Source organism: Nipponia nippon, unplaced genomic scaffold, assembly GCF_047370975.1.
Source record: "Nipponia nippon isolate SJK-2023a ecotype South Korea unplaced genomic scaffold, ASM4737097v1 scaffold_1, whole genome shotgun sequence".
NCBI lineage: Eukaryota > Metazoa > Chordata > Aves > Pelecaniformes > Threskiornithidae > Nipponia > Nipponia nippon.
In genome coordinates, this window is record NW_028262290.1 from 4419013 (window position 1) to 4438564 (window position 19552).

A 19552-nucleotide genomic window follows, 5' to 3' on the forward strand; every position below is an offset into this window, starting at 1 on the left:
TGGTGCTTGTGGGCATGAAGGTGAGTGCAATGAGTGGCAACATTTTTTGTTTCAGTTTTGTTTAAAAATTAAATCACCTTACCCCCTGCACGGTCTCACATCATGCATTACCATATTGTCACAACATCATTTCCCATAGCTGCAACTTGTGTTTGTTGCCTCATCCTTTCACGGTGCACCTCGGAAAAGAGACCGACTGTCTTCTCTATAGCCTCTTCTTATGTAGCAGAAGACAACAATTGCATTCCCCTGAGCATCTTCTTTCTGAGGCTGGTCAAAGCCAGCTCCCTCAGCCTTTCCTCATGTGTCTTGTGCTCTCCACTGGACCTGGTCCAGTTTGTTGGTCTCTCCCTTGTGCTGGGGGACCCAAAATTTAACACAGTGCTTCAAACAGAGGGGAATCATCACTTCCCTCAACCTGCTGGCTAGGCAAGGAACCTGCAAGGCACAAGTGTGGGCCTTGCAGGAGGACACCAACTCCCACTAACTTCAGTGATGGATGAATCAAAGTCATCTCAGAAGGGCCTGATAGTCTTGCACCATGTCTTCGGAAATCTCATCTGAGAATGAGACAACAGATACCTCCTGTTACTCGCCAAATATCTGGCTGTGTGAGCAGCAAGAACAAGCTCTTGCATCTTTGATGGCAAAGCTTTAAGTATTTGCTGACGTGAACTAACATTCTCCGCTCCGCTCTCTCTGTCTACTCCGCTCTGCCTGATAAATTGGGTCCCACATCTTCATGTCTGCTGAGCAAAATCCGATTAGCAGCAAACCTTAGAGAAATGAACAATAGAAGGTTCCTGCTGGTCTGGAGATGAAAGGGTGCCTTTAAATCATTAAGAAAAAAATATTTTTTTTCTTGTTCCAAAGCAGGAGCCCAGATCAGCTCTTAATTATTTCCTCACCCCTACAGCCTCCATTGGCAAGTTGTTCCCCTGGCTGATTGAGCTCGTTGTGGTCCAGAAGCGACAGTAGGAGGCTGCAAGACAGGATGTCTGGGTTCCTTTCTGAAGTCTGTCCCTGACCCGCTGTGGGAAACACAGCTCGGCCCTGCTCCTGATGGGCCACGTTCGCAGATGTCGAGGCCGAGTCTGCCTGAGCGGTGGTTTTATGCAGCATGCGTCACTGCAGCTGTGGTTTCCACTGCACTTACCATTATGGCACTGTCTTATGGAAGTGTCAGGAAGATTAGTTGGTGTTTGCTCAGCGCTCAACAGATGCGAGGAGAGGGGAAAGGTCCCCTGCCAGCTCTTCCTTCTCACTGAGCAAATGTAATTCTCTTTCATGATGTTTTCAAGCCCTGCCAGGATCCCTGTGCTTGCCTTTGCCTCCTCCCCTCTGGTGTCCCTTGCAGACCAAGGTCCCAGAGCACAGCCTCTCCACCCAGCACAGCAGGAACCTTCTCATGGGAAAAATCAGAGCTCTTAAAAAGCTCTTCTTTCTCATACCTTGCTTTTGCTGAGCTCCACTCTGGACAAGCTGAGAAACATCCTTATCTGCGAAAGCTGACTTGGCCATCAGCCCTGGGGCATGAAAAGGGTCCCCCCCCAGCTCTCGCTGCCTTCCTCAGACTGCACTTGGGCTAAAGCAAGCAGCACAATGTCCCTATGTCTGAGATGGGGGGAGGGGGGGGGAATTGGAAGTGGTGACACACCACCGCAGAGGTGACACACACCAGAGTGCCACTGCAAGAGGGTGCAGTTCAGCCTGGCTGCCACTCGCTCTGTGCACTCTGCAATGCAGCAGCCTTTCTTCTGCAGGTGGCCAGCCAAGAGCTACGCTAGTTCAAAAGCACGAAGCCAAGCCTGGACCTGCCTCTGGCAGGGACATCCCGTTCACTTCAGCTATGGTCCCTCTAGGTTTGTCATTCTCCATGCTGAGGACTGCCTGCATTCATTGAGCATCTCCTGATGCCTCCAAGACCAGTCTGAGCTGTCAGTCTGGGCTGCTGTGTCCCATGGGTCCCTTCTGCTGTCTGGGCACAGATCAGGGTACAACACATGCACAGCTTGTAGGAAGCACCAGACAGACCAAGTGTGGCCAAGCTGGTCACTCCTGCAGCCCCATGAGGCTGGTGATGTCAGGAGCTCTGGTTTTGTGGCCATGTCCTATGCTATGCAGACCTTCACTTCTTCCCACCATGTCCTGATCTTCTCCCCAGCTGACACCCCTTCATGTTTGTCTTTGCTCTAGCCGTTCCTCTAGCCACGGCCTAAAGACAGCACATGCTGCTCTGCTCCACACTGCTTCTCAAAAGAGCTGTGGCCATTTTTCCAAGCCAACACCGCCACGGTGGCAAACACTGTGGTTTTAATGAGCCCCGTGGGCAACAGCCATCACGAATGCAGAAAAGCAGCAGCCAAGCAGCATCACGGGTCTGCACAGCCGAACTACTATTTGAGGAATGAAGAAAGAAATCCCATTTTACGTGACCCTGCTTTTGCCCTGCTCCACTCCCTCTTCACTGCCTGATGCGTAGGCGTTGCGATGGATTCGTCCCCAGGAACGAGAGGCAGGTTAGCTCTGAACTAGCTCTGCTCCCTCACGCAGCACGGTGCCTGCAAAACTCCACATTGCTACCAGCTGAACCAGCTGATGCTGATTGCTGAGCCCTTCTCTGAGGCTTTTCTGGGTTGCAGACCAGCACAGCTGTGGGGCAGGGGTGTCCAAGAGCAGAGGGGGAGCAGCGGTACAAAACCAGCAGGATCGCTTCAGAAGAGCAACACACATCTGGCTGCAGCAGGGAAAAGGGGATGAATAAATGCACTCGCTTCCAACTAAAGGCTGAATTCAATGAACAGCATTTGACTTGATGCCAACCCCAGAACCGGCAGATGTTGAGGAAAAAAAAGCAACCCAACAACAAAAGCCCAAAGCGAAGCATTCCCGTAGTCACAGGGGGAAGTTTCATGAGGCCTTGATCCACAGGATTTTTTTAAACCTTATCCTTTAACATAATCAAAAAGAGGGCAGCCAGGGGATAGGAATCTCGGCAATTAAGAGGACCTTCATCCAGCCAAGCTTTCAAACAGTCCTGAAACCTTTTCCATGAGGTACCTGCTAGGCTGACCCAGCCATGAAAAGCCTCTCACCGTCCTGGAGCCTCTGCTGAGGCAAGGTTCCTGCTATTGCCAAGCTTCCCAGCTTCGACGGAGGACGGCAGTGTGAGCCATCAAGAATTGATGCAGAATGCATCCTCCTCTCGTGATGGGAGAGCTGCCTCTCAGCATCATGGCTCAAGCTCATCCACCAGGCACAGCAGCACAGCCTGGTTGTGCCGCTGAGTTGAGCAGTAAACTGGGCTCCTGCTTTTAAGAGGAAAAGAGTTTCTGCAACGCACCGTGGTGCCCGGCCACAGCTTGCTAGTTAGCATGGGAGCAGTTGCCATGGCACTGCAAAGTAGGAACATTTCTGGGCTGATTAGGATTAAGCATCGGCTTCCCGAAGATGAGGCTCCCCTCACCAAGCACCTCTCTGGCGTTTCTGCCGGGCCCTGCTCTGCTTTCTGTGGGCACACTGGGGTGCCAAAGGAGCAGCTAAGGAAGAGGGTCCAGGAAACATGGGGCGGGTTAAGCGCAGGAACCCTGCAAGAAAAGCTTGGTGTGTTGCAGACAGAAAGACTGCACATCTCCTGGTCTCCTTCCTTTCAAGCAGCTCTTTTGCTCAGTGGTTTGTGGCCAGCTCAAAGCCAAGGCATAAGGATGCTCCCCTTATCTCAGTATCAAATTCTCCCCACATTTATTTGCATGGGGAGCAGCAATTTTGTAAGCAATGCTGCAGAGCACCTCCCTCTCTGTGTAATGGACCCACGTGGCTTCTCAAATGACTGGCTAAGAGGGACTGGTGAGCAGCTGCTGTTTCACAGAGTCACAGGGTTTGAGACACATGGAGTGTACAGTGATAAGCAATCTGCCCTCTTGCAAAACCCAGCACTGACTGCCTCTGCCAGCCATCAGCTTGCCTCCGAGCAATAATTTTGCTGTCTTGATTTAGAAATTTCCAGCAACTACCCCAGGTGGCTGGTCACAGTGGTTCGTAGCCTCCACCGGTTAAAAACAGGAGAGCATCTATCTGACTGAGTCTGAATGTATCTGGCCTCTGCTCCAGATCACTGGATGCAGTTCCATTTTCGCAGTGTGGCTGGAGTGTTGTTCACCCCTTAGCACTTCTTTGCATCGACCTCACCCAGATCAGCTCCTTCGCTTCTGCACTTCATAGAATCAGAGAATCGTTTAGGTTGGAAAAGACCTGTAAGATCATAAAGTCCAACTGTTAACCCAGCACTGCCAAGTCCACCACTAAACCAGATCCCTATGCACCACATCTACACATCTTTCAAATACCTCCAGGGATGGAGACTCAACCACTTCCCTGGGCAGCCTGTGCCAGTGCCTGACAGCCCTTTCGGTGATGCAATTTTTCCTAATATCCAACCCAAACTTCCCTTGGCGCAGCTTGAGGCCGTTTCCTCTCGTCCTATCGCTTGTTACTGGGGAGAAGAGACCGACCCTCACCTTGCCACAACCTCCTTTCAGGCAGTTGTAGAGAGCAGTAAGGTCTCCCCTCAGCCTCCACTTCTCCAGGCTAAACAACCCCAGCTCCCTCAGCAGCTCCTCATAAGACTTGTGCTCTTGCTTCACCACTGCTTTGGGCACAGTGGTGTCTGGTCATCCCCAGTGGCAAAGAAAGAGCTGTGCTCTGTTCCCTGCTCTGATCCCCTTGATTTCCCTCAAGGCCATGTGTTACACAAGATCTTCTCAGATGTTCAAACAACGGAAGAGCCACCCCAGGGCTGGGAAAGGCCAAACCACCATCCTGCCTCTGCCAGGTAGGTTTCTCTAACAGAAATCATAGTGGAGGTGCAGGACAGGCACACAGGGCCTGTGGATGCTAATATCTGGTTGTATTTTTATTAGAACTCAACATCATGTACTGTCAGTCTCCAGTGACGCCCAGCACACACATTTTCAGTGATCCTGGTAGTGCCAGCAGCCTGGAACCTCAGTTCCAGCTGTCCTGCCTTCTCGCTGCCCCATGGGTAGAGGCAGGTGATCTGTCCCCAGAGCATCTCATCCTTCCAGTGAGAGACTGCTTTCAGCCTGGAGACATTTTCATTGCATTCAGGTCCAGCGTGCAGCTTGTTTTCCCCAGGAGCGGCAGATCCCTGGGGACGCTCTAGGCATCTGCAACTCCCCATGCCAGAGGTGCATGGGGAGGGGGGAAAGTCTGGCGCTGCCTTGTCCTCGAGTCCAAACCCCCGGCAAGTGGGTTGTTGAATCCCTGCGATAGCCCCCCACAAGTGCCGATAAACCCAAACCCTATGAAGAGCCTTTTGCATGACCTCAGTGGCCTACCAGCTGGAGACCTTACCCCCAGTTTCTGTCTCGCACATCCCTGTGGCCACTTCATCTCTACTCTGGTTATCTCACCAATGCTGTTTTCTGATTTACTTCAAACCCCCTCCCCAGTGTTCAGCGCCATCAGAGAAGCCACTTTGCCTTTCAGTTGCCAATTTTGTGGACGTCTTTGATAAGCCAGCTCCTGCCAGGTGGGACACCGCAGGATCCCTGAGCAGTGGAAGACCCGCAGGGATGATCCACCTAATGCCTGAGCTGCAGCCGGATCTCGAGAGGAGCAAGAGAGGGAAAGCTAAGGTGTGAGATCTGACAGGCTCATAACAAACCCAGCTGGCTGGCACACACCCCAAGCCCAAAACACCCCAGGCCACCCCCCTCCCACCCTCCTGATACCATCACACCCCTCCACATTTAATTAAAAAAGGATTAAAGCAGGCTGTAAGGACGTGGGCGGCGGCTGAGGTCAGGGGGTGCCTTGCAAACCTACGCCAAGCCCCACAGCTGGTGCTGGGACAGTGGGCTGTCAGCTGGTGACGCCAGCTTCCCCAGGACTATGGCAGGTCTAATCTGAGACCCAGGCAACTTATCCGGGCTGCTTGCCTCTTGTAGTGCTGCTCTGTAAGGAGAGCTGCAGGGCAAGGATGGGACCAGGGGTCTGCAGGGAAACGCTTATGCTGCTGGTAAGACAGCGAGCAATGGTTACGGCATTCCTCCGAGGCCTCCATGCTGTCCCGCTGGCCCTTCACGGGGCTTGTGTTTGGTTGTGTCTCCTTCCAGTGCTCACACCCTTATCCTGTGCGAACCACCTGCAACCATCCCAGCCCTGGCAGTGAGATTCGGCTCAGGCAAGCAGCTCTGTCGCAACAGTGCAGGCCGTTCCAGCCCACTCCCCGTTTCCCAAAATATGAATGTTTCACCAGGGCAGAGCCCAGAGGCTTTTTCCAGCCAGCCAGATGCCAGGCAGGCAGGTCCTTCCCAGCTCCAGCCTCACAGAAAGCCCTGGGAACGTGTCTGTGGTTGAGGCACAGTGCCAAGGAGTCCCCATCTTACCTGGCTGGAGCAGCCATAGTCATAGATGGCTGGAAGTCATCATTGCACAGGAGTTAACCCTGGGATTAAAGCCTCATATTGGTGACCTTCCCCTTCAAGCGGGACACATTCACAAGAAGGTGGAGAAAACCCTAGCTGACTCTCAGGCCATTCCTCCCCTGGGCAGAGGTCTCCGGGAGCAGAGTCAATGGCACAGGTGGGTATCATCTCCCACATGGAGAGAAGCAGAAGGCAAAGCTCAGCAGGAAGGGTAAGGGCAAATGGAGAGACTGTGAAAGCTGGAATTTGCTAGCACAGAAACGAAGACATGGGTCCGGGTCTGAAACCCACCCCTGAGTGATGGGACATGCTGCGTGGTGGCAGGAGAAGAGATGTCTCAGGCTGGTGGATGGACCGTACTGCACCAATGTTCCTGTTGAGAGCCCTTGGTCTCTTGGCTTGTATCGCTGCACGGAGAACTGACCTGCACGATGCAAGCTGGTCCCTCGGCAGCAGCTTGATGGCCCACCCAAGCCTATAACATGGAGCCAGTCCCTGCAGGGAGGACAGGTGAGTCCATGGCATGTAAGTGCTCCCCATTTTACCCAAATCAGTCTCACATCCCCTAAAGCATTTCAGTTCAGCCCCAAACCCACCTCTTTCACAGTGGCTTGGCCGTAACAAGCCTGAAGAGCTCAGAGAAGCTCCTTGTGGCCTTTTTAGCTCTTTCTGCTATGAATTCATTGCCTTTCCTTTCTCCTCTTACCTCCACAGCCTAAGCAAGCCCTCAGAGCAGGCTGCTCTGCGCAGGATCATAGAATCATAGAATGCTTTGGGATGGAAGGGACCTTTAGAGGTCATCTGGTCCAACTCCCCTGTGATGAGCAGGGACATCTTCAACTAGATCAGGTTGCTCAGAGCCCCGTCCAACCTGACCTTGAATGTTTCCAAGGATGGGGCATCTACCGCCTCTCTGGGCAACCCATTCCAGTGTTTCACCACCCTCATTGTAAAAAAATTTCTTCCTTATATCTAGTCTAAATCTACCCCCCTTTAGCTTAAAACCATTACCCCCTGTCCTATCGCAACAGACCCTGCTAAAAAGTCTGTCCCCACCTTTCATGGGGACACAACCTCTCTTTTAGGTATTTCTAAATGCTCCAAGTCCCAGCAGCCTCAGTAATTGCTGCTGTCCCCTAACCAACCCATCGTCCTGTCACCCAGCCTTGGAAAGTTTTCTCCCTCCTTGCACTTGCCAGAGACCAGCTGATTCATCCACTATCTGCCTCGGGCAACCCACGCAGCCACTGATGATTGAGTTACTTAACAATTAAGCAGAACCTTAAATCTTTGCAGCACTTAACACGTATTGACTAATTAATCCAAGTGCTATCTGAGGTAGGTTAGTTCAGTCTTGCGTGTAGCTTCCAAACATGCCCGTGGCTGCCTCATGGGTCAAAGGCAGAGGCAGTTCTGCAGAGGTGATAGGAGGTCCACATCCCCATTGCCCACACCTCCAAGGGACCCATGCAGCACTGCCCATCTCCGTCGTAGGACCCGCCGCGACTTCAGAGGTCACTGGGCCCAGAGGACCATGTCCCCAGCCCAGGACTCTTGCAAAGCCTGCCCTTGAATGGGCTTTGCTCTTGCATCTTCTCGGGCCCTGCATGGTTGCTTCATTCCCCAGCTCTCCCCCTCTCCCACCACCGGTGGGACACCCTGCACATCCAACAGCTGAAGCCAACTTGGTCAGACAAGCAACGAGCTGCCTGAGGCTCTGCCAGACCTTGAGCGCAGGTGGGGAAAACCTTCCTCTGGGCTCCCATGGGCAGCCAGCCACCAGCCCTGCCAGTGCAGGAGAACAAACCTGGCCTTCAGGACAGTGACAAGAGAGCATAGCGCGCTGCCCCGCTGCATCCCGCTGCAGGCACCATCCAGAGGGAAGCCAGGCTTGCCCTGCAGCCCGCCGTATTAAGCCTATTCACACAGGCTGTCTCAGGCACATCAAAACCCACGTCCCAGTCTCGGCTGTCAGCAGGGGAATGAGGCCAGGCGTGGGAGGGAGGGAACCCGCTCCCCGTGCGGATGAGCTGCACAGGAGCTTTGCGCGGATGAGGGGGCTGGGCAGATGCAGGGACGCACCCAAGGTTACGGAGGGAGGCTGTGGCAGAAGTCAGTACCTAGGTGACTTCCAGCTCTGGGATTCAGGAGAGGGAAAGGGAGGAGGTTTGCCCTAGCTAAAGCTATGGGTAGAGACCCGGAGAGCTGAGCTGTGTTCCGAGCCACACAAGCCTTGGGGCCTGATCCCCTGCAAATCACCTCACTTCTCCCTTTTTCCTCCAACACAGTCGCTTTTCACCTAGCCAAGAGTACAAGAAAATGCCACGTCCTTGTGCCACGCAGGTTCCCAACTGTTAGCTAAGGCCAAGGCAGGCGTTAAAACTCCTGGCCATGCCATGGTCCTATTGCACTGAAGAGCACAGGATCTCCCCAGCACAAAGACAGAGACCCCAGAGGTCCCTGATGCTGTTTGACTCCCTGCCACCAAAAAGTTTCAGCCTATCTGAGTCCTCTGAGCAGCTCATGTCCTTTCCCTGCCTCCCTGTCACCCCAGGGTTGCAGCACAGCGATGTCCCCCCTCCCGGACAGGCAGGTGATGAGGCTTGAGAAATGCTTGATGCGAAGGACCTGGCAGCAGAAAGGCACTCTGCCGACCTGGGGAGCTGCAAAGCAGCCAGCCAGAAGAGAGCTTAAGCTGAACAACCTTGCTCAGAAAAGCCAGGACCAACGGAGTCGGGATCTGCTCAAACCATGTGGTAACTGTAACAGCAAGGTACTGGCTTGAGTCAAAAAGCATCAGCGTGCATAAAGGCATCTCTGCTGCTCGCAGTGGTACCCTTCACGTGCCCTCCATCTCATGCTGCTGAGCACGGGGTTCCTGCTACCCTGTGGATATACCATTTGCGTGCTTTTTAACATGCGTCTAACACCACCAAAGGGAGACAAGAAACTTCCTCTCCCTGTGAAATTCACCCCAGAAAATCCTGAGTTGTAAAGCAGAGGAACTTGTAGACCAACACTTTACCTCTGGGTCATAAACCATCACACAGATCAGGAGTGAATTTTTATTTTTTTTTTCGCTTGCCTGCATATGTGCTGATCTCATTCATCTTGGGAAAAGCACGGGGTGTTCTCATCCAGGCTATACCTGGCAAGCTGCATACACTGTGACAGAGGGAGCGAACTTCTGAGCAAGCTCTGCAGTGGCTGCGGCCAGGCTTCTTGTGGTTTATTTCTTGAGCGAGAGGCCGGCTTCTTCACCTGGCGTTCTTGAGAGAGATGAAGGGTAAGTCAGCAATTCGGCTTCATGCACTGCAAACATCCTCTGCTTTCAGCCATGGCAGAATTAGCTCAGGTTGGGATTTGCTGGTAGCTGGGGGAGAAACGTCTGCAGGGCTTTCTCCCCCCCCCACCTCCCCTGGAGGGAGAAAGCAAGCAAATGTTTTTAACGTGCTGTATGGAGGCAGGTTGCAGGAGCTGTGGTACCCGGCATGGCTGAGCAAGCCCTGCCGGGGAAGCAACGGGGAACGTTCCTGATGCTATTTTAAACATCGGCAGAAAACGCTAGCTAGCAACACTGAATTCGCCGGGGCTGCATAAAGCCAAGAGCAGCGACGGAGGCATGAGCTGCCTGCCCATACAGCAAGGATCCCACACGCCGCAGAGCGAGCCGTTCGCACCTACGCGTGGGCTGCTCGCTCGCTCGGTTGGTTTGTTGATGTATTTGCTAACTACGACGTTGCTTTGACATGTCAGCTGGCAAGCCGGCGTCCGGGTGCCTCGGTGTCACGCAGGCAACTCCGTTTCAGCCCTGGGGAGAGCAGCTTAGATCCGCTGGCCGGGGTTAAAAATGAGTCGCAGCTAAGCTGTTCAAAGGGATGCGCGCTGCCGCCAACGTGAGTGCTCCGCGCCCGCCAGCGCAGGTGGAAGTTGCATGCCTGTCTCCAAGGGGGGATGCAGCTCTTGCGGGGTGGCTGCTGAAAAACACCCCTGCTCTGCCGGCTCTCTCTGGAGCCCCTTGCCTTGCTTGCCTGGGAGAGGACGGAAAGAGGGCATGTGGCGGGATTGCTGCCGCCGGTGGGTGCTGCTAAAGGCAGTATGTGAGATCAAAGGCGGTATCTGCGAATAAAGATGCCGCGGCAACTCCTAGCTTAAGAATAATGAATATTGCAGGTCTGGCTACTGCAGGAAATGTCCCCTTTGTAAATCGTGCTGTTTGGAGCGAGAAGAGCAATTATGCGGATTCTGCTGCAGCTCATTTTGGTTGGGTTAATTTGGGAAGAGGATGTTTGCTGGCAGCTAAAGGAGGCTGGCTAAGATGCAGCATTACCAGACCAGGCTAGCGTTTGGGAATGGTATAATAATCTCAAGGCAGTGCAACACGGTTTGGTATGATTTACCTTCTGAGATAGTCAGGAGAGGAGAGACCTTAGCTTAGAGGGCTCCTTTTGTCTTAATTTAAAAAAAAAAAAAAAAAACCACACAGATTTTCAAAGACAGAGCCTGTTTTGCAAAGCCCAGACACCACAATGATGGGCAGTGCTGAAACCAGCCGTCTTGCCTGCCGTCTGAATGCCAGGCCTTTCCAGACACCCTGGTTGTGCAAGCAGAACTCGGCCGCAGGGGAGTTTTTTCACGCCCTGGTTCTGTGCGTGGGTACGTGTGTGGGGGGGTGTCTGGGGGGAGGAGGCGTGAACTGCTCGCTGCACCCCGAGTCTGACTTTGCAGCCATGGTATTACCGTAGCTGTGACGATGGGTATTACGCAGGGCTGTGCTTTTAACAGGAGAGCCCCGGCTGGGTTTAACGTGATGAACGTTCCTGGTGCTCTCAGTGCTCACAGGTTTGGGCATCTCCTAGCTAAAACTGGTGCCTGTTTCTCAAAAGCTGGTGTCAAATGCCCAGTGCCAGAGGGGACCTCCTGCGTGGATGCAGCAAGGACGTGAGGTCTGAGCTCACAGGCAGCTCCAGCCAGGGTGATGTAGCGAAAATGCTGATGAGGGCGAGTTGGCAGCGTTGATTTGGATGGACTGGAGATCGGAAAGGAGCGCAAATAGCAGCGAATCCTCCCAGAGAGGAGGTGACCGGGGATCAAAAGGGAGAGATGGCATTTGTGTGTGCTGGGACGGTGCCTGGGGTGTGGAGGGGGCGACGGGTATGTAAGTACACACACACGGGGACAGTGACAGCAGGACTGCTCCCCACGCCAACTCATCGCTGTCTGTGCTCGCCAGCAAGCGCACAAAGCCACAAACGAGAGATTTTGCGTGCTTGCAAGAAAAGGGACCTTTGCTCCTTCCCCACTTCTCTATTAATGTTCGCGTTGCAAACTCCACTTTAGCTCTGCTTCCAGAGGGAAAAGAACAGTCGCTGTGAAGGCTGGTTTTTTAAAAGCAGTAGCAGAAGGAACCTAAAGCACAACCTTCCTCCTGCATAACTTTACTCTGTTTCAAATTCCCAGGGGCTGCTTCAGGACTGATCGTAACCAAACTGTTGAGCAGCGTAAGGGCAATTCCTCTGCAGAAGTAGCAGTCTGCCATGGATCGCTACTTCATTTTCTTTCACTAGAGTTTTTCCACTAAATTTATGGCCTGTATTATTTTGTTTAGTGCTGTTGAGGACAAAGGGCCCTCTGTACTGACCAACCATTTTAAAACATGGCTATTAAACCTCACCCTGTGAAACCACAGGGGCTGACGGCTGCAGGCTTTGGTGGCAGTCGTGCCGATGTTTCTAGTCTTGAAGATGACAGGAACGGAGAGCAGAACAACGTCGCTATTGTCGGACAGGCTGGAGGTCTGGTGGTATGGGAAGAAGAACAGTGCATGAGGAAAGGCTTGCAGATCTCAGGCTTGCAGAAGACCATCCAGCTGCCTTCACCTAAGGTGGAAAAGGAGACAGAGCGAGGGCTGTCCCTCCATGGCTTGTTGACAGTTCGTCAAGCAGCGGTTGGAAGGAGGCTCCAGCGAACAACTGGGCATTCCGGTCATTTCTTTCCGCCAGCACCTAATGCTGATTTATAATCTGGATCTCCAGGAATCCCTTCATCCATCTCTGAAGCACGGTCAATGCTTTGCCTTGCAGGGATTGGAAACCTAGTTATCATCTGCTATAGAAGTGGCTGCAGCATTTTAGCCCTCCCACCTTCCCACCACTAGCAAACCGATCTTGGCTGAGCTTCTCTCCTGTCCTGACACCCACAGTGTGCCTCTCTCTGCCATGAAGTCGTGTGTCAGTGCAAGCTGCTCTGAGAAGATGGATCCAGACCCAAAACGAGATGAGGGCAAACATCTCCAACATCCCAGAGCACGGGGGATCAGATCACATGCAAAGCAAACACCTTGCCCGCGGCTGCACGCATATGCTGAAGCAACCACAGCTCCAATACAAAAACACTGACCTGAACAGCAGCCAGGTCATTTTTTATGAGAATGCACCGTTCTTGAGCAATTTTTCCAGCACATCCCATGCAAACATGTTTTCTTTGAACACCGCAAGGCAGCATTTACCATCTCATGTCAGCTTTTTATTTTCTAATTGTAAGGGGTGGGAGGGCTCTCACGTATCACTTAGCGTCTCTATGCTGGTGAGCACAGAGTGTGAGCGGTGTATCCTCACGGACACAAAACCCAGCAGTAAACCATTTCATGTGATCAGTTCTGCCGGAGTCAGACAAGATCCCAGTCTTCCGCAGAAACCTGAGGCCTTTGACTTGGCACATATATACCGGTCTAATAACATGTCCTGCCTCTTCTCATCCCCAGAACAGCCTTCCCAGGAAGGGCACATTGACTCTTCCCAGTTTGCACGCAGTGCGTTGCACTGAAGAAGCGGTGTTGCTCCTTCAACACTGGCATTAGCTATTGGGGTCCATGATATTTTGCTAAATTAGCTAAATTCTTGGAGGTAAAAAAGGGATGTGGAGGGAAAATGGATAGTGTCTGTAGGGCATAGCTAACATCCCACACATTTCTGGCCCAACGTAGCCTGTGTCCACTCTGACCTGGAGTTAGAGCTACTGTGAGAACAGGGAGTTTTTAAGGCCTTATTTGGCCCAATTTATGAACTTTCACCGCACAACAGTACCTCAGGGCTGTATCACCAGACACATTAATTGTACTTCTTGGTTAGTGGTGAGTGATGGGCATGTGCTATTTGTTCCTAATTAAGAGAAAGAAATGGTCGGAGTCTCTCCCTTCCCACACAGGAGAGCTGGAGGGATGTTTCTAGGGGAGCAGCTCAGACCTATTTCAGGGTATTTGAAATAATTCTTAGTTAATTGTCAGGCACAGGAGCAGCTTCTGGCTGGGATCATGACTGTGTCATTAGCTGGGCCTCCTGTGTTTGACTGCTGTATTCATGAACATCGAGCAAATACCTCTTAGGAGAAAGAAAGGATGAGCCGGCTTCTTCTCAGTTTGTAGTCTGCAGGCCACTCATCGCTGCCAGAGGATTCACTGTGCTTTGGCAGGGAGGAGAGGGAGTTTCAGATAACAACTCTAACATGCACAAGCCAACAGAGAAAATAATGATAAACACGCAAAGAAAAACACAGCTTAACTTTGCTTTAGCGACCTATGAAAACCACAGCAGCAGTGCTGCACAAGGCGGGATTTGCACACTTAAGTCCAAAGATTAAGTGGCTGTGGGAGTGAAGAAACATTGACAACTGCTAATATATTATGCAGTTCTTGTCTGAACATCCTGAGCATCTGAATTTCCCCCTAGCGAGCTGCATTAGGCTGCAGAGCAGCCTGCTATCAGGAAGCTTTGGCAGGAACAGCGGAGAGGCTGGATGCTCTTGGCATCCATTTTGACAAGTCTATTGTGCAGGCGGGTTTGCAGAGCCACGCTGGGTACCAAGGAGAACAGTGGCCTCTTCTGCGACTGGGCAAGAGCTGTGGCTCTCCACACGTTATGCAGTATCCGCTTCGGCCTCCGGCACAAAGCCCTGTGAGCAACGGAGCCGGGACTACGTTGCCTCTTTGTATGAAGTCTGGGCAGACACATCCAGGTCACTCGCTCCAGACAGCATTCATGACCTGCGTTTTTGCCATCTTCCAGTTGCCCGGAGGGGAGCTCGGTGCCTTGGCAGCAGCCCTGCCTCTGTCCCCAGGGTCCCTGGGCTGCGCTGCCTGCTGGAGCATGGCCGGAGCGTGTGGCAGCTCAGGCACTTGGGAAGAGGCCACCACGTTTTGCTTGGATGTGATGTGCCTCACGCCACGGTGCCTTTTGGGTTCACTTAGGCACACAGCTCATTCTTCGCTGGCTGAAGGGAGATCCAAGAACAGGATTTAGTTGTAGCTCACCCTCCCCTTCCTTCTCCTTCTTGATCCTCTAGGAGGAATAAATGCAAAAGAGAATGAAGGTCATCCATGGCCGAGGCAAGTCCGTGCTAATCTCTCTCTGGAGCCTGGGTGGAGTCCAGCATTCAAGCTCTGGGAAGTATTGGGAAATGGATAATTGAGCAGGAAAGGCCAGATTTTGGTAGCTGTGAAAAGGAGAGGCACATTTCACCCACGCCATGGAGAGAAAGGTGAGGGTTTTCCTCCGCTCCCAGGCTTTGAACACTAAGGTACATGGGTTGGAAGACTGGAAGACGAAAGACTGTGCCACGCTTCTTGTCGGACGAACAGGGAGGGACCACATGGGAGAAAACACAATGGCTCGAGGATGACTTTCACACTCACGGGGCAGCTCATTTCTGTGCATACCCCTCCTGTGCTTGCTCCTGTGGCATTTTCAGTAGATGCCCTTGTACGCATTTGAGAGGGAAAGAAAATCTGTCTGATAGTCCGTTCTTCTAGCAGATCTTCCCTTTTGTTTCTGAGGCCAGCTGTCCATCTGAAAAAAGACTTTTCTCTGACATCCCAGAGAGAGAACTGAAAGTGCAGGATCAGCTGAAAAAGATGAACTTGCTGCAAGCAAACCCGAAACCCTCTGCAACATCCAAGAGACCGGAAACTTTGTTTGCTTTGTTTCTACACAACTGATCAATTGAAACCAATCAATGAAACACTGTGGGTTAGCATGTTCCTGCCTCCACCCCGCAGGCTTGTGGTGCCGCCTGATCTGAGCAGCAGATCGGAGTTAGCACACACGCTAACACACACACAACCACGCTCTCCTCCAGTGAGATCCCAAGTCCTCCTGCAGGCTTGTTTTGGCTCTCACTAAGGAAAGACCAGTCCAAAGGAATCATCCTGGGTGACAAGACATCTCAGGGATGTCTAATTATTATCACAGAATCATAGTATCATAGAATCATAGAGTCATTTGGGTTGGAAGAGACCTTCAAAGGTCATCTAGTCCAACCCCCCTGCAATTGGCAGGGACATCTTCAACTAGATGAGGTTGCTCAGAGCCTTGTCCAACCTGACTTTGAATGCTTCCAGGCATCTACCACCTCTGGGCAACCTTTTCCAGTGTTTCATGACCCTCATTGTAAAAAATTTCTTCCTTCTATCTAGTCTGAATCTACCCTCTTTTAGTTTAAAACCATTACCCCTTGTCCTATCGCTATTGGCCCTGCTAAAAAGTTTGTCCCCATCTTTCTTATAAGCCCCCTTTAAGTACTGAAAGGCTGCAAGAAGGTCTCCCCGCAGCCTTCTCTTCTCCAGGCTGAACAACCCCAACTCTCTCAGCCCTTCTTCATAGCAGAGGTGTTCCAGCCCTCTGACGGTTTTTTTGGCCTCCTCTGGACCCTCTCCAACAGGTCCATGTCCTTCCTGTGCTGGGACTCCCAGAGCTGGACGCAGTGCTCCAGGTGGGGTCTCACCAGAGCAGAGCAGAGGGGCAGAATCCCCCCCCTCGCCCTGCTGGCCACGTTACTTTTGATGCAGCCCAGGATACGCTTGGCTTTCTGGGCTGCAAGCGCACATTGCCCGCTCATGTCCAGCTTTTCATCCACCAGTACGCCCAAGTCCTTCTCGTCAGGGCTGCTCTCAACCCCTTCATCCCCCAGCCTGTGTTGATACCGGGAATTGCCCCGACCCAGGTGCAGGACCCTGCACTTCGCGCTGTTGAACCTCATGAGGTTCACACAGGCCCACTTCTCAAGCTTGCCCAGGTCCCTCTGGATGCCATCCCGTCCCTCAGGCTTGTCAACCGCATCACTCAGCTTGGTGTCATCTGCAAACTTGCTGAGGGTGCACTCGATCCCATTGTCTATGCCATTGATGAAGATACTAAACAGTACCCGTCCCAATAAAGGCCCCTGAGGGACACCACTTGTCACTGATCTCCATCTGGACATTGAGCCATTGTCCACTACCCTCTGGATGAGACCATCCAACCAATTCCTCATCCATCCAACAGTCCACCCATCAAATCCATATCTCTGCAATGTAGAGAGAAGGATGTTGTGGGGGATCACATCAAAGGCCTTACAGAAGTCCAGACAGGTGACATCCATGGCTCTTCCCTTGCCCACTGATGTAGTCACTCCATCATAGAAGGCCCCTAGGTTGGTCAGGCAGGATTTGCCCTTGGTGAAGCAGTGCTGGCTGTCTTGAATCACCTCCCTGTCCTCCATGTGCCTTAGCATACCTTCTAGGAGGATCTGTTCCATGATCTTCTCGTGCACAGAGGCGAGGCTGACAGGTCGATAGTTCCCAGGGTCCTCCTTGCTAGCCTTTTTAAAAATGGGTGCGATGTTTCCCTTTTTCCAGTCCCCAGGGACTTCACCTGACTGCTGTGACTTTTTGAATATCATGGAGAGTGGCTTGGCAACTACATCAGCCAGTTCCCTCAGGATTCTGGGATGCATCTCATCAAATACCATAGACTTATATATGTTCAGGTTCCTCAGGTGGTCATGAACCTGATCTTCAGTTACAGTGGGAAGGACTTTGCTCCCCCAGTCCCCGTCTTGCGGTCCATCCACTCCAGAGGTGTGGGAAGAGTGGTTGCCAGTGAAGACTGAGGCAAAGAAGTTGCTGAGTACCTCAGCCTTCTCCTCGTCCATTGTTACCTGTTTGCCAGTCTTGCTTGTCAGTGGGGGTACGCTTTCTCTGACCTTCCTTTTCTGGCTGACAAACCTGTAGAAGCCCTTCTTGTTATTCTTTGCATCCCTTGCCAAGTTCAGCTCCAGCTGTGCCTTAGCCTTCCTGACCCCATCCCTACACAACCGGGCAGTGTCTCTATGCTCTTCCCAGGATACCTGTCCCTGCTTCCACTGCCTGTGCTTTTCCTTCTTGCCCTTTAGTTTGACCAGCAGGTCTCAACTCATCCATGTTGATCTCTTGCCTTCCTTTCCTGATTCCTTACACTTGGGTATTGAGAGCTCTTGTGCTCTATGGAAAGCGTCCTTAAAGATCTGCCAGCTCTGTTCTGCCCCCTTGTCCCTGAGGGCAGTTGCCCAGGGGGTCCTACTGACCAACTCCTTGAACAGCTGGAAGTTTGCTTTTCTAAAATTCAGGGTCCTGACTTTACTCTTCGCCTGACCCATATCCCTCAGGACTGCGAACTCCACCAGTGCATGATCACTGCAGCCCAGGCTGCCTCCAGTCTTGATGTCACCGATTCGTTCACTTGCATTGGTGACCAACAGGTTCAGTATCACATCCCCTCTGGCAGGGCTGTCTGTTACCTGGTTTAAGAAGCTATCCTCAATGCATTCCAGGAGTCTTCTGGATTGCCTGCAGCTCACTGTGCTACTTTTCCAGCAGATGTAGGGGTGGTTGAAGTCCCCCAGCAGGACGAGACCCTGCGAGCACGATGCCTCCTGTAGCTGGAGTAAGAAGGCTTTGTCAGTAGGCTCCCTTTGATGGGGCAGCCTGTAGTAGACACCAACCACAAGGTTCCCCTTGGTGCCTCGGTCTCTGATTCTTACCCATAAGCTTTCAACCAGCTCATGGCTATTCTTCAGAGACAGCTCTTCACACTCATTTCTTGACTTAGAGGGCAACCCCTCCACCCCTCCTTCCTCGCCTGTCCCTTCTGAACAGCCTGTAGCCATCGATAGCCACACTCCAGTCATGGGATTTGTCCCACCAAGTTTCAGTAATGGCAACTAGGTCGTAGCTTTCTAGCAGCATGGTGGCTTCCAGCTCCTCCTGTTTGTTGCCCTATGTAAAGCTCAGCCTGGGTAAAACAGAGTTTTTGACATCCCTTTCCTCCCAAGCCTTCTCCCGAAATCTTCTAAAAACACAGTGAGCAACACGATGTGTTATCTGCCACGCAGACACGGCTCCTGAATGCCACCTCACACCTCTCTTTCAAGGTCCATGGATTTAGGCTGCAGTTAAACCTTGTGGATGTTTTCAAGCCTGGCTTCTCCAGCCCTGAAGGTAAATCTGTTGCATATCTCTTCCTTCCTCTGTTACTAAAGTACCTTCCATGGGCCCTGTTCATGCCTCACTCTTACCCATTCAGGATACTACCATGGAGATTTTTCTCCTAACCTCTCTCTTTTGTCTGGCTTCCCAGTCTGTATCCCTCCACTGGCTCCTCCCTTCCCGTAACATCGAACTCAGATCTTCGCTCTCAAAGCCCTGTGACTTCTTTGACCATGGTGATTCCCACCAAAACCAATCCCACGATGGCAACCTCTGCGGTCAACCTCCTCATACCTTCTACCACGTGTCTTTGGAAGGGCTCCTCGGAAACATCCACAAATCAACCCCATGACAGCCCCCCCCAGTCCCTGATAGAAACCCATCTTTGCCCTCAGTAGAATGCTCAGGTTGCCACACGACATACTGACAAACATGGCTTTCCTTCCCCGTGTTCCCCTGTTTGGCTGAGCCCACCCATTTTCCTATGTCTCAATCTTGGAATAGCAAAGGTAAGGGTTTGTTGCGTAGCACAGCTCAGCCCAGCTGCAGCTTCTCGTCCTATGGCAACAGAAACCAGGAATAATAATAGCAAGGTGGTGACTCATTAAAACCAATAACCTCAATAATTAGGCTTACTTAACTTTTCCAATTGTGTAAACAACTGAAAAAAAAAAAAAAGATCTTAAGCTTTTCCAATATTTTTTACTTTTCCAGTTTCTCACACAGAAATTGTCAGTATTGGGCACTTGTCTCAGTCAAATTTCCTCTCTACACAACAGTAAATTCATAGAGTGAGGTGAAACGTTTGCTTTGCCCATATTCTGTT

The 19552-nt window shown here is 52.0% G+C and overlaps 1 protein-coding gene across 1 annotated transcript in view; it reads left to right on the forward strand.

Annotated features, from left to right (window-relative positions):
* Window positions 1-9605: 9605 nt before the first annotated feature.
* Window positions 9606-19552, forward strand: part of SLC45A4 (solute carrier family 45 member 4) — a 93325-nt gene continuing 83378 nt past the window's right edge. Inside the window, exon 1 of the mRNA XM_087741029.1 lies at window positions 9606-9735. The gene's annotated coding sequence lies outside the window, so the exon portion shown is untranslated. The remainder of the gene's footprint in view (window positions 9736-19552) is intronic.